The sequence below is a fragment of the Apodemus sylvaticus genome, chromosome 20, assembly GCF_947179515.1.
Source record: "Apodemus sylvaticus chromosome 20, mApoSyl1.1, whole genome shotgun sequence".
Taxonomy (NCBI): domain Eukaryota; kingdom Metazoa; phylum Chordata; class Mammalia; order Rodentia; family Muridae; genus Apodemus; species Apodemus sylvaticus.
Window position 1 is genome coordinate 59072708 of NC_067491.1, and position 12827 is coordinate 59085534.

The 12827-nt window shown below is 41.0% G+C and overlaps 1 pseudogene; it reads right to left on the minus strand.

Moving 5' to 3' along the window:
- Positions 1 to 472: 472 nt before the first annotated feature.
- On the minus strand, positions 473 to 9694 carry LOC127670643 (phospholipid phosphatase 2-like; annotated as a pseudogene).
- Between the last annotated feature and the right edge of the window lie 3133 nt (positions 9695 to 12827).

Here is a 12827-nt window from a genome sequence, read left to right on the forward strand (position 1 = left end):
GAGGCCCCGAGCAGTAATCTTCCACAGGCTTGAGGAAAGGTTTCAGACCAAAAGCAACATGTGACCTTCCAGGCAGTCCAAGGTTTGGCAGCCATCTTCCCAAAGCCACCTGCACACGCAGGCAAACAAGGTGTTTGTCACCTTCAGGGCCATCAGTGAGGGTGCTGACTTCATGAACAGTCTCTGGCGAACCATTCCCGGGGCCATGCTGGGAGGGCCCTCCTCGAAAACCCATTGGTGACCAGAGAAGTACTCCGAGCATGACCGCATCTTTTGAGGCCATGCAATAGTCAAGGAATGCTGAGGATGGGCCCTGCCCACACTCAGGGCCAGACAGGCACCCAAGTCCCTGGTCCACAGTCACCAGCCAGGACCCTGGGACAGCTCCAAAGCCAGGAGTGCCTAATCAGGGGCATGGGGCCAACACATGACTGGCCCACGGGTGACTTTCCAGCTTCCATAGCAGCTAGGGTCAGTCACCAAGGGTCAGCGTCAGCGACAGATGGGCTTGCACTCTGGCTCTTCACCCTCCTGGCAGGGCTGGGGCGGCTGGGATTTGAAGAAATCTGAAACATAGCGGACCTGGGGAGGGGGAAAGGCAGTGAGTAGGACTGGAAGAAAAAGAACATCTTCTGGGGGCCCTGAGGGAGAAGCTGAAGGGGGTAGTCATGTGGATGGGTGGGGCCAGCAGTGAGGGGCTGTTTGATGCTAATTCCACTCCTCAGAGGGGCTGCAGATGAGGAGTTGCCTTGTGAAGCTTCTCCCAACCTTAACTTTTCTTTTTTTTTAAATATTTTTATTTTCTATATTCTTTGTTTACATTCCAAATGATTTCCCCTTTCCCGGATTCCCCCTCCCCATATGTCCCATACACCTTCTTCCCTCCATCCCTTCTCCAATCACCTCCCTCCTTTTTTTCTGTCCTTATAATCCCTTCCACTGCTAGATCGATACTTTCCGGGATCAGAACCCTCTCCATACTTCTTCATGGGAGTCATTTCTTATGCAATTTGTGCCTTGGGTATTCAGGGATTCTGGGCTAATTAATATTCACTAATCAGAGATTGCATTCCATGTGTATTCTTTTGTGATTGGGTTACCTCACTTAGGATGATATTTTCCAGATCAAACCATTTGCCTAAAAATTTTGTGAATTGATTTTTTCTAATTGCTGAGTAGTATTCCATTGTGTAAATATACCACATCTTCTGAATGCATTGCTCCTTTGAGGGACATCTGGGTTCTTTCCAGCTTCTGGCTATTATAAATAAGGCTGCAATGAACATAATAGAGCATGTGTCTTTATTGCATGTGGGGAATCTTTTGGGTATATGCCCAGGAGAGGTATAGCAGGGTCCTATGGAAGTCTCATGTCCAGTTTGTTGAGGAACCTCCAGACTGATTTCCACAGTGGTTGTACCATCTTACAGCCCGACCAACAGTGGAGGAGTGTTCCTCTTTCTCCACATCCTCGCCAACACCTGCTGTCTCCTGAGTTTTTGACCTTAGCTATTCTGACTGGTGTAAGGTGAAATTTCAGGGTTGTTATGATCTGCATTTCCCTAATGACTAATGATGTTGAGCACTTCTTAAGGTGCCTCTCGGCCATCCGAATTTCTTCAGGTAAAAATTCTTTGTTAAGATCTGTACCCCATTTTTTAATAGGGTTATTTCGTTACCTGGGGTCTAACTTCTTGAGTTCTTTGTATATATTGGATATTAGCCCTCTATCAGATGTGGGGTTGGTGAATATCCTTTCCCAATTTGATGGTTGCCGTTTTGTCCTTTTAACAGTGTCCTTTACCTTACAGAAACTTTGTAATTTTATGAGGTCCCATTTGTCAATTATTGCTCTTAAAGCATAAGTTATTTGTGATCTGTTCAGGAACTTTTCCCCTGTGCCCATGTCCTCAAAGGTCTTCCCCAGTTTCTTTTCTACCAGTTTCAGTGTGTGTGGTTTTACATGGAAGTCCTTGATCCACTTGGAGTGAAGTTTAGTACATGGAGATAAGAATGGATCAATTCGCATTCTTCTGCATGCTGACATAAAATTGATCCAGCACCATTTATTGAAAAGGCTATCATTTTTCAACTGGATGTTTTTGACTCCTTTGTCAAAGATCAAGTGACCATAGGTGTGTGGATTCATTTCTGAATCTTCAATTCTATTCCATTGGTCCACTTGTCTGTCAGTGTGCCAATACCATGCAGTTTTTCACACTATTGCTCTGTAGTATTGCTTGAAGTCAGGGATACAGATTTCCCCCAGAATTTCTTTTGTGGTTGAGAATAGTTTTAGCTGTCCTAGGTTTCTTGTTATTCCAGATGAATTTGAGAATTGCTTTTTCTAACTCTGTGAAGAACTGAGTTGTGATTTTGATGGGGATTGCAATGAATCTGTAGATTGCTTTTGGCAAAATGGCCATTTTAACTATATTAATCCTGCTAATCCATGAGCATGGCAGATTTTTCCATTTTCTGAGGTCTTCTTCGATTTCCTTCTTCAGAGACCTGTAGTTCTTATCATATAGATCTTTCACTTGTTTGGTTAGAGTCACACCAAGATACTTTATATTGTTTGTGGCTATTTTGAAGGGTGTCATTTCCCTAACTTCTTTCTCAGAGTGCTTATCCTTTGAGTATAGGAAGGCAACTGATTTGCTTGAGTTGATTTTATAACCAGCCACTTTGCTGAAGATGTTTATCAGCTGTAGGAGTACTCTGGAGGAGGTTTCCGGGTCACTTAAGTAGACTATCATGTCATCTGCAAATAGTGATGATTTGACTTCTTCCTTTCCAATTTGTATCCCCTTGACCTCCTTATGTTGTCTAATTGCTCTAGCTAGAACTTCAAGTTCTATATTGAAAAGATATGGAGAGAGAGGACAGCCTTGTCTGGTCCCTGATTTTAGAGGGATTGCTTCAAGTTTCTCTCCATTTAGTTTAGTGTTGGCTATCAGTTTGCTGTATATTGCTTTAATGATGTTTAGGTATGGGCCTTGAATTCCTGTTCTTTGCAATACTTTTAGCATGATAGGATGCTCGGTTTTGTCAAATGCTTTTTCTGCATCTAATGAGATGATCATATTTTTTTTTTGAGTTTGTTTATGTAGTGGATAGCATTGATGGATTTCCTTATATTGAACCATCCCTGCATCCCTGGGATGACGCCTACATGATCATGGTGGATGATCTTGGTGGTGTTCTTGGATTCGGTTGGCAAGAATTTTATTATATATTTTTGCATCAATATTCATAAGAGAAATTGGCCTGAAGTTCTCTTTCTTTGTTGGATCTTTGTGTGGTTTTGGTATCAGCGTGACTGTGGCTTCAGAGAATGAGTTGGGTAGATTTCCTTCTGTTTCTATTTTGTGGAATAGTTTGAAGAGTATTGGTGTTAGGTCTTCTATGAAGGTCTGATAGAACTCTGCACTGAAGCCATCTGGTCCCGTGTTTTTTTGTTTTTATTTATTTATTTATTTATTTATTTATTTATTTATTTACTTATTTATTTTGGTTGGGAGACTTTCTATGACCCTTTTTATTTCTTCAAGTGTTATGGGACTATTTAGTTGATCTATTTGATCCTGATTTAGTTTTGGTGTCGCATATCTGTCTAGGAAACTGTCCATTTGCTCCAGATTCTACAGTTGTGTTGAGTATAGGCTTTTGTAGTAGCATCTAATGATTTTTTGAATTTCCTCAATTTCTGTTGTTATATCTCCCTTTTCATTTCTAACTTTGTTAATCTGGATACTGTCTCTGTGCCCTTTTATTAGTCTGGCTAAGGCTTTATCTATCTTGTTGATTTTCTCGAAGAACAAGCTCCTGGTTTTGTTAATTCTTTGTATGGTTCTCTTTGTTTCTACTTGATTGATTTCGGCCATGAGTTTGATGATTTCCTTTCTTCTATTCCTCCTGTGTGAAATAGCTTCTTTTTGTTCCAGGGCTTTCATGTGTGTGATTAAGTTGGTAGTGTATGCTCTCTCCATTTCGTTTTTGGAGGCACTCAGGGCTATGAGTTTTCCTCTTAGCACTGCTTTCATTGTGTCCCATAGATTTGGGTATGTTGTGTCTTCATTTTCATTGTGTTCTAAAAAGTCTTTAATTTCTTTATTTCTTCCTTGACCAAGGTATCATTGAGTAGAATATCGTTCAGTTTCCACGTGTATGTGGGTTTTCTGTTGTTTTTGTTGCTATTGATGACCACTTTTACTCCATAGTGATCAGATAGGAAGCATGGGATTAGTTCGATCTTCTTATATTTGTTGAGGTCTGTCTTGTGACCAATTATATGGTCGGTTTTGGAGAAGGTACCATGAGGTGCTGAGAAAAAGATATATTCTTTTGCTTTAGTTTAGAATGTTCTATATATATCGGTTAAATCTAATTGGTCCAAAGCTTCAATTAGTTTCATTTTGTCCCTGTTTAGTTTCTGTTTTCCTGATCGGTCCATTGAAGAAAGTGCAGTGTTGAAGTCACCCACAATTATTGTGTTAGGTTCAATGTGTGCTTTGAGCTTTAATAAAGTTTCTTTTACGAAAGAGGGTGCGCTTGCATTTGAAGCATAGATGTTCACGATTGATAGTTCTTCTTGTTGTATTTTTCCCCTGACCAGCAAGAAGTGTCCCTCAGAGTCTCTTTTGATGACTTTGGGTTGAAAGTCAATTTTATCTGATATTAAAATAGTACTCCAGCTTGTTTCCTGAGAACATTGACTTGTAAAATTGTCTTCCAGCCTTTTACTCTAAGGTAGTGTTTGTCTTTGACCCTGAGGTGTGTTTCCTGTAAGCAGCAAAATGTAGGGTCCTGTTTATGTATCCAGTCAGTTAGTCTGTCTTTTTATTGGGGCATTGAGTCCATTGATGTTAAGAGATATTAAGGAATAGTGTTTGTTACTTCCTGTCATTTTTGACATTATTTTTTTAAATTTGATTGGTTAACTTCTTTTGGGTTTGATGAAAGGTTACTATCTTGCTTTTTCCAGGGTGATGTTTCCCTCCTTGTATTGGTGTTTTCCTCCTATTATCCTTTGTAGGGCTGGGTTTGTGGATAGATATTGGGTAAACTTGGTTTTGTCATGGAATATCTTATTTTCTCCATCTATGGTGATTGAGAGTTTTGCTGGATATAGTAGTTTTGGCTGGCATTTGTGTTCTCTTAGAGTCTGCATGAGGTCTGCCCAGGATCTTCGAGCCTTCATAGGCTCAGGTGAAAAGTCTGCTGTGACTCTGATAGGTCTTCCTTTATATGTTACTTGGCCTTTTTCTCTTACTGCCTTTAATATTCTTTCTTTGTTTAGTACATTTGGTGTTTTGATTATTATGTGATGGGAAGTATTTCTGTTCTGGTCCATTCTGTTTGGAGTTCTGTAGACTTCTTGTATATTCATGGACATCTCTCTCTTTAGTTTAGGGATGTTTTCTTCCATAATTTTATTGACGATATTTGCTGGCCTTTTAAGTTGTGAATCTTCATTCCCATCTGTGCCTATAATCCTTAGGTTTGGTCTTCTCATTGTGTCCTGGATTTCCTGGATATTTTGGGTTACAAGCTTTTTGCATTTTGCATTTTCTTTAACAGTTAGTCCATGGTTTCGATGGTATATTCAGCATCTGAGATTCTTTCTTCTATTTCTTGTATTCTGTTGTTGATATTTACATCTATGGCACCTGATTTCTTCCCAAAGCTTTCTATCTACATAGTTGTCTCCCTTTGAGTTTTCTCAGTTGTTACTACTTCTGATTTTAGATCCTGGATGGTTTTGCTTAGTTCCTTCACTTGCTTGTTTGTGCTTTCCTCTAATTCTTTAAGTAATTTTTGTGTTTCCTCTTTCATGACGTCAGCCTGTTAACCAAAGTTCTCCTGTATTTCTTTAAGTGTTTTTTTGCGTTTTCTAATTATTGGCTTTTGTATTCTCCTGGATTTCTTTCAATGATTTTTGTGTTTCCCTTGCAAGGGCTTCTAACTTTTGATCCATTTTCTCCTGAATTTCTTTAAGTATGTCCTTCATGTGTTCCTGTACCAGCATCATGAGCAGTGATTTTAAATCCAAATCTTGTTTTACTGGTGTGATGGGGTATCCAGGACATGCTGGTAAAGGAGAATTGGGTTCAGATATTGCCATATTGCCTTGATTTCTGTTAGTGACATTCCTGCGTTTGCCTTTTGCCATCTAGTTCTCACTGGTGTTAGTTGGTCTTGTCAATGCTGTACTCACCAGTGCAAGCTCCCCCTTCCCAGGTGGCCTCTGGTGCACAGCTTACCTCCTCCACTGCCTGGAGACCGAGTGCTGTGGCCCAGGCTGTTCAGATCCCAAAGCAGACACATGAAGGCTCCTTCCAAAGCCTGCTGGCTTCACCAGAGCACACTGACTACTCCCAGCTGGCTGCCCCGAAGCCCCTCTTACCTCTTGCAGGACCTGGAGATGTGGTGTTGCTGCCCAGGCTGATCTGGATCCGGAAACAGAGAGATCTGAGGACTCCCACCAGAGGTCTCAGGACTGGAAGCTAAGATCCATGTCACCTGAGCAAGCTGTGCGCTCCCAGACTGCCTCTGGGGGTACCCCAGGTCTCCTGCCCTTCCTGGAGACCGAGTGTTGTGGCCCAGGCTGTTCAGATTCCAAAGCAGGCACCTGAAGGCTCCTGCTGGGGCCGCTAAATTCACCAGAGCACACTGACTTCTCCCCACTGGCCACCCTGAAGCCCCTCTTCTTAACTTTTCAAATAAAGGCTTAAGCCAATGATTGGGCAGGAGGAAGGGGGAGGAGCTTAGAGTCGAGGGGAGGATCCATGGGTGATAAATAGGAGGGGAGGGGCTACGGGGGATAAATAGGAGGGGAGGGGCTATGGGGATCGACCGCTAGACTGCAGAGAGAAGCTCCTGTCCTGGAGAAACTGCAAGTTACATGGACCAATATAGATGGGAATAGAGTAGTGTAGTGGGAGACCTGCCCAATCTAGGCTTATAGCTTGTTTTGTTAAGCAATTGAGATTTCTTTTACAGGGGAATTTGGTTGGAAACAAAAGTAGCAACAAGGGGCAAGCACTTGGAGACAGAACAGCAGGCAGAGGTCACTGGGCATCTGAGGCAGGTACAGCTGATCCTGTAGGTCAGGCAAGCAGCACACACCCTGAGGCAGGCCACCAGGGCTCCCTGCAGGAGGCCGACGAGGACATCACTCCAGTGATGCTTGTGGTCAGGCACTCGTGTATAGCCCACATAGATGGCAAAAGCCACCAAGAAGAACTGAATGGTGGGCCTCAGCATCCAGGCCCACTTCCAGCAGAGCCGGGCCTGCACGTACAGCTATCGGGACATCATCCTGCCATCAGCTGGGCCCACAAGTGTCCACAGCCTTCCCAGCCCGGGGCGAGAGTCGCAAGGCCTCCACACACCCCATTGTACAGAAGGGAAGACCAAGGCCCACGGAAGGCATGGCCCCGTAAGGTCCCCCGGGAAAGAGATGGGTACTCACCGCCAGGAACAACATGCAGTATATGCCAAAGGAGGAGTGGCCAGAGTAGAAGGACAGCCTGGGAGAAAGGACAGCAGCTCAGGTCTTGGAGACCCGGAGGCAGAGCAGCAAGCTCCTTGGGGAGCTGGCAGCCACGGAGGAGTGCAACTCGAAACTCAGGCAAACAGGGCCAGAGAGGTGGCTCAGCAGTTAAGAGCCCTGACTGCTTCTGCAGAGGACCCAAGTTCAGTTCCTGGCGCCCACATCCTACTCTTCACAACTACCTATAACTCTGACTCCAGGAAATCTGATGCCTTTGGCCTCTGAGGATACCTGTAGTCATACACACACACACACACACACACACACACACACACTTTTTTTTTGTTTTTTTTCAAGACAGGGTTTCTCTGTGTAGCCCTGGCTGTCCTGGAACTCACTCTGTAGACCAGGCTGGCTTCAAACTCAGAAATTCACCTGCCTCAGTCCGCCTTTAATCTGGGATTAAAGGCGTGCACCACCACTGCCAAGCTCAGACACACACACACACACACACACACACACACACACACACACACAAACTTAAAAGTAATAAAAATATATTGTCTTTAGGACTTATTTTTATTGCATGTGTATGGGTGTTTTGACACATATCTGTGTACCACGTGCATGCAATGCCTGCAGGAGTCAGAAGGAGGCATCAGATCCCCTAGAACTGAAGTTGCAAACTCTTGTGTGTGGACTACCTTGTGGGTTTTCAGAATCTAATACAGATCCCCTGGAGTAAAAATAAAAATTTAACCCGAGGAGAACTGGAGAGATGGTGTAACTGTTAAGAGCACTGGCTGCTCTTCCAAAGGACCTCAGTTCAATTTCCAGCAACCACACGGTGGCTCACAACCATCTGTAACTCCAGTTCTCAATACTGGCCTTGACGATTACAGGCCATGCATGTGGTAAACGGAAATATGCAGGCGAACCACCCGTACACATCAAATAAAACTAAAATTGAGAAACAACTTTTAACCTGAGGGAAGGCTTGCACACGGGACACTCCCTCAGGAGGCCCTGGAGCAACCGTCTCCCTCCTGACCCTCAGTTCACCAACTCCAACCCCTGCCTGCACCTCATGGTACCTTTTCCAAAATTGACCATGTAATTGGTCACAAAACAGACCTTAACAGATATAAGATGATCGAACTAATTCCATGCCTCCTATCAGTTCACTATGGAATATGGGTGGTCTTCAATAGCAACAAAAACAACAAAAAGTCCAAATACACACGGAAGCCAAAAAATTATCTACTCAATGATACCTTGGTCAAGGAAGAAATAATGAAAATCAAAGACTTTTTAGAATTTAATGAAAATGAAGGCACAACACACCCGAATTTATGGGACACAACGAAAGCAGTGCTAAGAGGAAAATTCATAGCTCTCAGTGCCTCCAAAAAGAAGCTGGGAGAGCATAAACTAGAAGTTTAACAACACACCTGAAAGTTCTTGAACAGAAAGAAGCTAATACTCCAAAAGTAGTAGAAGGCAGGAAATCATCAAACTAAGGGCTAAAATTAACCAAGTTGAAACAAAAAGAGCTATACAAAGAATCAACAAAAGTAGGAGCTGGTTCTTTGAGAAAATCAACACGATAGATAAACCTTTAGCCAGATTAACCAGACGGCACAGAGACAGTACCCAAATTAACAAAATCAGAAATGAAAAGGGTGAAATAACAACAGAAACTGAGGAAATCTAAAAAATTATCATATCCTACTACAAAAGGCTATAGTCAACACAACTGGAAAATCTGGATGAAATGGACAATTTCCTAGACAGATAACAACTACAAAAATTAATCAGGATCAGATACACCATCTAAATGGTCCCAAAACCCATGAAGAAATAGAAGTGGTCATTGAGAGTCTCCCAGGAATGTCAAAAAAAAAAAAAAAAAAAAAAGAAAAGCACAGGACCAGATGACTTTAGTGCAGAATTCTATTAGACATTCAATGGAGACCTAGTGCCAATACTCTTCAAACTATTCCACAAAATAGAAACAGAAAGAACATTACCCATCTCGTTCTATGGAGCCACAATTTCTCTGATACCAAAACCACAGAAAGATCCAGCAAAAAAGAAAACCTTAGGCCAATTTCCCATATGAATATCGATGCAAAAATACTCAATAAAATACTTGCCAACTGAATCCAAGAACGTGTCAAAATAATCCTTCACCATGATCAAGTAGGCTTCATCCCAGGGATGCAGGGATGATTTAATATATGGAAATCCATCAATGTAATCCACTACATAAACAAACTCAAAGAACAAAACCACATGGTCATTTCATTAGATGCTGAAAAAGCATTTAATAAAATTCTTCATCCTTTCATGTTAAAGGTCTTGGAAAGAACAGGAATTCAAGGCCCATACCTAAACATAATAAAAGCAATATACAGCAAACCAGTAGCCAACATCAAATTAAATGGAGAGAAACTTGAAGCAATCCCACTAAAATCAGGGACTAGAAAAGGCTGCCCTCTCTCTCCATATTTATTCAATATAGTACTTGAAGTTCTAGCTAGAGCAATTAGAAAACAAAAAGAGTTCAAAGGGATACAAATTAGAAAGGAAGAAGTCAAACTATCACTATTTGCAGGTGATATGATAGTATACTTAAGTGACCCAAAAAACTCCATCAGAGAACTACTACAGCTGATAAACAACTTCAGCAAAGTGGCTGTATATAAAATTAACTCAAGCAAATCAGTAGTCTTCCTATACTCAAAGGATAAACAGGATGAGAAAGAAATTAGGGAAATGACACCCTTCAAAATAGCCACAAACAATATAAAGTATCTTGATGTGACTCTAACCAAACAAGTGAAAGATCTGTGTGACAGGAACTTCAAGTCTTTGAAGAAAGAAATCGAAGAAGACCTCAGAAGATGGAAAAATCTTCCATGTTCATAGATTGGCAGGATTAATATAGTAAAAATGGCCATCTTGCCAAAAGCAATATACAGATTCATTGCAATTCCTATCAAAATCCCAACTCAATTCTTCATAGACTTAGAAAGAGCAATTCTCAAATTCATCTGGAATAACAAAAAACCCAGGATAGCTAAAACTATTCTCAACAGTAAAAGAACTTCTGGGGGAATCAATATCCCTGACCTCAAGCAGTATTACAGAGCAATTGTGTTAAAAACTGCATGGTATTTGTACAGTAACAAGGAAGTAGATCAATGGAATAGAATTGACGACACGGAAATGAACTCACAGAATTATGGTTACTTGATCTTTGATAAAGGAGCTACAATCATCCACTGGAAAAAAGATACCCTTTTCAACAAATGGTGCTGATTCCACTGGAGGTCAGTATGCAAAATAATGCAAATTGATTCATTCTTACGTCCTAGTACTAAGGTCAAGTCCAAGTAGATCAAGAACCTCCACATAAAGCCAGACACACTGAAACTAATAGAAAAGAAACTGGGGAAGACCCTTGAGGACATGGGCACAGTGGAAAATTTCCTCAACAGAATACCAATAGCTTATCCTCTAAGATCAAGAATTGACAAATGGGACCTCATAAAACTACAAATTTCTATAAGGAAAAGGGCATTGTCAAAAGGACAAAACGGTAACCAACAAATTGTGAAAATGTCTTTACCAATACTACATCTGACAAAGGGTTTCTATCCAAGATATACAAGGAACTCAAGAAGGTAAACTCCAGAGAGCCAAATTTCCCCCTTAAAAATTGGGTACAGAGCTAAACAAATAATTTTTACCTGAGTAATATCGAATGGCTGAGAAGCACCTAAAAAATGTTCAACATCCTTAGTCATGAGGAAAATGCAAATCAAAACAACCCTGAGATTTCATCTCACACCAGTCAAAATTGCTAAGATCAAAAACACAGGAGAAAAGAGGTGCTGGCCAGTATGTGGAGAAAGAGGAACACTCCTCCACTGCTGGTGGGGTTGCAAGCTGATACTTCCACTCTGGAAATCAGTCTGGTGGTTCCTCAGAAAACTGGGAATGATACTTCTGGAGGACCCCACTATACCACTCCTGGGCATATTCCTAGAGGATTCCCCAGCATGGAACCAGGATGCATGCTCCACTATGTTCACAGAAGCCCTATTTATAATTGCCAGAAGCTGGAAAGAAAACAGATGTCAGTCAATGGAGGAATCGATACAGAAAATGTGGTATATATACACAATGGAATAATATTCAGCCATTAGAAACAATAAATTCATGAAATTCTTAGACATATGGATGGAACTGGAGAACATCATCCTAAGTGAGGTAACCCAGTCTCAAAAGAACACTCATGGTATTCACTCACTGATAAAAGAATATTAGCCTAGAAGCTTTGAATACCCAAGACACAATTCACATATCAAATGATGCCCAAGAAAAAGGAAGGAGTGGCCCCTGGTCCTGGAAAGGCTCAGTGCAGCAGTGTAGGGGAATATCAGGATAGGGAAGCTGGAAGAAGTGGTTTGGAGAACAGGATGAGGGAAGAGGGCTTATGGGACTTTTGGGGAGGGTGGATTCAGAAAAGGGAAAAAATCACTTAAAATGTAAATAAAGAATATATCGAATAAAAAAAAGAAAAAAATGTATCTTAATGTGAATTGAATTATGTTCCCTGTTCATAACCAACTCTTGAGAGACATAAAAAAAGGTTATTCTACACATGATGAAAATAATGTGGCATTTAATGAAACAAATAAAGTGTCCTTGGATTAACAAGCTTTTTAGTTCCCCCCAGAAAGATTTTAAAAATTAACAATAATGAAGGCTTTCTTTTTGAACATTACATCATGAAAGTGTAATTGTTTGCCTCCATTTATGTGTAATTTTTGATTTCCAAAGTATAAGTTATTTTCTTCTCTAGAAGTCCTAGTTTTAAAAAGGAAGAGATACCAAAACATATAAAGTAATCACAGAATAAATGAGGAACTTAGGTTCAGATTCACGGAGCCCACATCACACTGGTAATGTCAGTGCCCAGTTATAGTAGAAGTACAAGAATTAGGGAAGATAATACTGAAAAATTCCTAGAAGCTTTCCTGGCATGAGTAGGAGTGACAACTAGACACATAATTTGAAGAAGGCTAAAAACAAGCCAGTCTGAGAATTTATCTTTCTCACTTTATATATAAGCATTGACATGTGTACTCCAAAATTATGTATATATTAACACAGCACAGACAAAAATCCTAACACATAGGATACACAAATGTAGTGTGTGATACTTATGCAAGTGTATGAAAGGCAACTGATTCAACAGATTGTCTGAATTCAATAAGTGAGATCTTTGATAGTAATGTATCTTAGGACATGTGTCACT